Source organism: Octopus bimaculoides, chromosome 14, assembly GCF_001194135.2.
Source record: "Octopus bimaculoides isolate UCB-OBI-ISO-001 chromosome 14, ASM119413v2, whole genome shotgun sequence".
Classification (NCBI taxonomy): Eukaryota; Metazoa; Mollusca; class Cephalopoda; order Octopoda; family Octopodidae; genus Octopus; species Octopus bimaculoides.
This window is the reverse complement of record NC_068994.1, coordinates 26,464,579-26,470,794: the sequence shown is the minus strand read 5'-3', so window position 1 is coordinate 26,470,794 and position 6,216 is coordinate 26,464,579. Positions and strand designations below refer to the sequence as shown.

Below are 6,216 nucleotides of genomic sequence, written 5' to 3'. Positions count from 1 at the left end.
TAGACCTGTGAGTCGGAAGAAAGAAGTTGGAGAGAGTACTCGTCCTTGGTACTCAGGGTGATTTTGGATGGTGGGATTCCTTGATTGTCCCCAGAGGTCCTCCTGCATCAGGGGGACCTCATCACTATCTCTTAGTTTTTTTCCCCTCTTCTTCTAGTGTTGTATTCTATGTATACATCCCTTCTTCTAATGCAGTGGTTCCCAAGGTATTGCTCCCCTGGGGATAGTGGAAAGTTCCCAGGGGGCGTTGAAGAAAAGTGAGTCAATATTGGGATAGTGATTCATGTAAAAAGTGGGACGATAATAGGGTAGCAATTCATGTAAAAAAAAAAAAAAACTAATGGGTTCATTAGGTTAAGTTTTATTTGCAAAATACAGTTGCTTTGAATTTGCTTCAGAAGAGATCTGTTTGTGATGGTTAGTTGGGGTGGGGGCGCTAGGAATGTGGCCTGGATGTCAAAGGGACAGCAGCCCGAAAAGTTTGGGAACCACTGCTCTAATGTATACCATGTATACTGTCCATTTTTTTATCATTCCATATGTAAACCCCCAAACTTTAAATCTGTCTGCGTATTGTGCCCCTCATCCTTCACCCTGGTGGCAAATAAATGAAATCATTATTATTATTATTATTATTATTTCAGTCATGTTTGTTTGTTTGTCCGTGGACAAGATATCTCAAGAACTGCTGGATGGATTCAGATGAAACTTCCAGGGATGTTTGGCCTTGTGACTGGCACAAACTGATTAGATTTTGGGATCAATCTGGTACTGGACAAGGATTCTGAATTATTTATTATATTTACTTTACTTTATATGAAGTATTATGATCTTACATTCACTTTCATGTCTTTCTCTGATTATCTCCCTTGAAAGTACGCTCATGGTTTCCACCTAGGTTATAGTGGCATTGCTGCTTTCAAAGTTTTATTTTCGTTTCTCTCTTATTAATTTTACTTGCATCTCTATCATAGTAGAAACTGATGGATAAAGAAATCAAACTACAGCAAAACCGTTCAGAAATTAAATAACACTAACATGTTCAGTAACAATAATAGATTTAATTTATCCTCGACAAATTTTAGTTTTACCAATTTTAAATATATTGCTCCTGTTTAAAACCTCTTACCTACTTGACAATTGCATTTCTAGTTCTGCCTTGAAGGAAGCTTTATTCCTTGGACTTACGTTTTTGTGCACAACGATGTTGTTAAACCTCTGTTAACAGCACTGTATGCAGGTCCTTTCCGTTTTCATTCATGAACAGATAAATTTTTCACTGTAGACCTTCATGGTTGTAAAGATACCATGTCAGTGAATAGACTAAAAAAAGGCCTTCATAGAGACAACTGTCCCTGTTCCCACTGCAGACAACACACACACAGCATTACAAACACGGCCTGCACACTCACCTTCACATTCGACGACTACTATTGGGATCGATCATGTACCGGACAAGGATTCTGGATTATTTTTCCGTTTTTTTTTTTTTACTTAATTTTTGAGAATGGTCAGGTTCATTTTTAGTATTCTCATTTGTGAGCGTGTTGAGTTTATTTCAGATATTCTCGTTTTAAAAATTATCTCTGGCTAATTGTCGAGAGGATGTTGATGTTGCCTTGGCGGAGGTTTGCACTCTCTGAGTGCTCTTGTTATCATCATCATCATCATTATTATTATTTAGCTTGATTTCTGGGCATTTTAGTTACTAGCTGGGTCTCTACCTGAGGCCTAAGGCCAGTAACTAAATTATAACAATAAGAATTTTCTCAAGAGATGAGCTATTGAGGTAAGTGCAATCTTTTGAACATTGTGTATATTTGATTTTCCTGATATTTTATCAATGAAGATTGAAGACCCTTTTTAACCATGCCTAGTACTCCTACTACTACCAGTAGAGTAACTGTTTTCTATTCCCACATTCTGCTGATTTCTATCCCTAAGTCCTTGTATTCAGTTAACTTTTCAAATTCCTTGACTGAGATATTTCTATCATATCTATTAGATAGTAGGCATTTTGGTGATGATTGTCGATAATAATATCAGGTCTATTATCTACCTGTGACTGGTTTCTGGTGAGGCTCAGTTTTTAGGAAGGGGAATGTCATAATGACACAAATGTTCCAATATAGGTACAGCCCTATTCAGTCTATGGTTTCAATATTATTATCACATAGCCTACAGTTTGGATCAGCATAATTGTGGAGAACATCTGCTTGGTAGTTTCTTGAGTAGAGATTGATCCTGAGCTGTCATTATAAAACCTTCAGCTTCTGCCTGTAGACCTGAACTGCACAATCACTGATGTGCTCTTTCTTTATCTATATCTGCTTCAGTTGTTCATTTGGGATATTGACCACTGAGCGGTTTCTCTTGTCATTTGTTTATAAGCTTTCTCAGGTTTTTTTTAGCATTTTGTGTGTTGTGTTTTGCTGCTTCTATTGGCAGTTTTGGCATTATCATTTACATCTAAGTTTAGTCCTCTTTTATACTTCTGTGCTGCATTTTTGTTCCTTTCGTGTTGATTTACAACTTGTATAATTCAGTCACTGTTATTCTGGATGTATAAATTAAGTCCAGTTGTGGTAGGCAGTGATGGGGCATGGCTCAGTGGTTAGCATGCAAGGCTCACAATCATGAAGTAGTGAGTTCGATTCCCAGACCAGGCAGTGTGTTGTGTTCTTGAGCAAGACACTTTATTTCATGTTGCTCCAGCTCACTCACCTGTAGAAATGAGTTGCAACATCACAGGTGCAAAGTTGTATCAACTTTTGCCTTTCCCTTGGATAACATTAGTGGCATGGAGAGAAGAAGTTGATATGCATGAGCGACTGCTGGTTTTCCATAAACAACCTTGCCCAGACTTGTGTCTCAGAGGGGAACTTTCTAGGTACAATCCCATGGTCATTCGTGATCGAAGGTCTTTTCTTTTATCTTTATTGTGGTGGTCTTGTAAGATAATTCTAGCAAGATGGGGCCACTACTACCCTCTTTCTGTGGAGCATAGATTCTATGAACATCAAGCTTTTGGATTATGCATCTTGTTTGCTATCGTTATCATTATCATTATTATCATTTTTATTATTATTATTATTATTATTATTGGTGATATTAGGCAATGAGCGGGCAGAATCATTACCACACCAGGCAAAATGCTTAGCAGTATTTCATCCATTTTTATGTGCTGAGTTCAAATTCTACCAAGGTTGACTTTGCTTACCAGAGGTCGATAAATAAGTACCAATTATTTATTGAGGTCAATGTGATTCACTTATCCTCTCCTCTAAAATTGTTGGCCTTGCGCCAAAACGAAAAACTCTTATTTATTATTAGTATTATTGTGTAAGAGAGCAGTGCCTGCCATCAAAGTGACACTGGGGTAAAATATACAAAGCCAAGTATACCCATCATGCGTACCTGTCTGATATGGATACACCAGGCATGTACATCACAACCGTATGCACACAACATGGTGATCTCATATTAAGATAAACCACACATGACCTTGCAGTTGGGGCCCAATGATTATCATTATGGTTTCCTTTCATTATAACTTTTTTTCAGCTGCCTTAGTATCAGGCATCCTCCAAAGGCTAAGAGTAGCAAGGGTACTTTTGTTTTGCTATGCATGCTAAAATTATCATTACATGTAATCCATTTTAGATGGGGAGTGCTTTCCGAAGTATATGGGCTGTACCCATCAAGGTCATCTTTTGTAGTTCACAGAGATTGGAGTTACCAGGAAGTTGCTTAATATACTTCTCAGCTCCCTTCTTTATCTTTTCCAACGCAACAGTCACTATTGGTATTATCATAGTACTAAGCTTCCACATCTTTGTGATTTCAATTTGCAGATCGTTATAGTGAGAAAGCTTTTTGTATTTCTTTCTTGAGACATTTTGATCTTGTGGGACAGACATATCTATTAACAGACAAGTTCCTCTGTTGTTTCCTTGATCACAATGTCTGGTTGATTAGAGTCAATGTGTTTGTATTAGCAAGTTCTAAAGGATGGTGACACCCTCACCATTTACTACATCCTCTGGATGGTGCCTGTACCACTTATCATGGGATTTAATTTTGTAGTATTTACAAGCATTCCAGTTGATGTACTGCCCCAGTCTGATATTTCTTATGAGATACTCCTTTTCAGTGAGGATTGGGCAGCCAGAAACAACATGATCAATTGACTCTGTGAATTTTCTGCAAATTCTGCACAAGGGATCAGATCCATCTTTAAGGACATTCGCATGGTAGTTTCTGGTTGGTAAGCTTTGATTTTATTATTATTATTATTATTATTATTATTATTATTATTATTATTATTATTATTATTATTATTATTATTATTAAGGTGGTGAGCTGGCAGAATCGTTAGCATGCTGGATGAAATGCTTAGCGGTATTAAGGTTACTGCTCTAGAATTTATTATTTCAATAATATTTTTTGAATTCAGCTTTGACTGCAATAATTTTCTGACTCCCCTTATGTACTTCCTACTGGTAGTTTGTTTCATTTCTTCATTTTTTTATCTCTTCTGCTTTCAGCATTCCCAAGTACTTATACCACTGTCCTTTTTCAACCATTCACATTGTTTGCCCAGTTGGCATTTCATTTCTATGGCTTCTTTCAAATCTTCCTCATTTCATTTTCAATGGAAGCTGGTTGTATACTTACCTTTTATATTTTTCTAGTGTAGCAAGAAACCTGTTTCTTAGCTATATCGTTCTGGGTTTAGCACCACTGTGTGACAACAAATATCTCCTACTATGGCCCCATGCATGTGTGTGTGTGTGTGTGTGTTTGTGCTTGTCCAAAAACCTGAATGGGTGTCATTGCAAAGAGAGTTTCTCTTTTGAACACGAGACAAAAAATTTTATTTCATCTCCCCATTCTCTCTCTCTCTCTCTCTCTAACTGTACACACACACACATACGCAGGTATGTGTGTATGTATACAATTCACCACACACTAAAAAATACATATATGTAGAATCATACACATACTAGCATAAACGTACATATGCATACATTCAAACAAATACAAACACTTCAACCAAACCAAACCATTATGAAAAGTAATTGAACTTTTAATTGTTTAACCATGTCTCTTCGACAGAAATTTTTGTAGCCAAAATACTGAGCACTGAATTCTTTTACATATACACATTTAGCCTTTTGCTTTATTTTTTCTTTCTTTAATGCACATACATACATATATACATATATATATATATATATATATATATACACATACATACATACATATATATATATATATATAGAGAGAGAGAGAGAGAGAAATGAAAAATACATTAAATACGACAAAATGTACATGTAGGACAGACACTAGCATCCTAATTCTTCATCAGTTATCAACCGAAAATTCTAATACCTTAGTTTCATGCCTTTAACGATAAGATTAGGAACTTTGTATATCGGTGGCAGCTGCAAGATTCGTGTAGAATCAGGGCTCAAGTAAACAAAATAACACAGGATGGACATACAAAAATGAACAACAGTAATTTGAAACAATAGATAAAGGCAATAAATAAATAAAGCCTTAGGACCAAACATGAGAATAATGGATTAACATCTGGAAGAAATCCTCAAATGGATATAAAGAATAGAATTGAGAAGAGAGGAGAAAAAAGTTGACCAGCATGCTCGGCATCCAGTGACGAAAAGGCAGGAAACAGAAAATCAGTCACCAGTCATGTGTGGGTAGCAGATAGAGGGGAAGGAGGGAGTGAGAGAGAGTGGCAGAGAAAGGGAGAGAGTGGCAGAGAGAGAAAGAGTGGCAAAGAGTGGCAGAGAGACTGAGAGAGTGTAAGAGAAAGAACAGGGAAAGGAAGGGAGAAAGTCTACAATTAAGTGCGAGAAGATGAGAGAGAGGGAGAGAGGAAGTAGGGATGCTAGAAAAGGAATATTAGGAGAAGAGAGAGAGAAAGAAAGAGTCACAAAACATATACAAATTTACTGTTAACAAAAGTCGGGATGTGTGGGGTCCAGTTATTCCATAAATGAAAAATGCAATAAATACTACAAAATGTACATGTAAGACAGACACCAGGACCCTAATTCTTCATAAGTCATCAACCGAAAAATACTAACACCTAGTTTCATGCTTTTAACGATAAGACTATATCTATCATTCCGGAGCATATTCACATATATATATTTGTATATATATATATGTGTGTGTGTGTGTGTGTGT

General features: G+C 36.6%; 1 protein-coding gene across 1 annotated transcript in view; it reads right to left on the bottom strand.

Annotated features, from left to right (window-relative positions):
* Positions 1-6,216, bottom strand: part of LOC106878084 (VPS10 domain-containing receptor SorCS3) — a 1,235,712-nt gene that overhangs the window by 1,206,082 nt on the left and 23,414 nt on the right. The gene's annotated exons all lie outside the window — the stretch shown is intronic.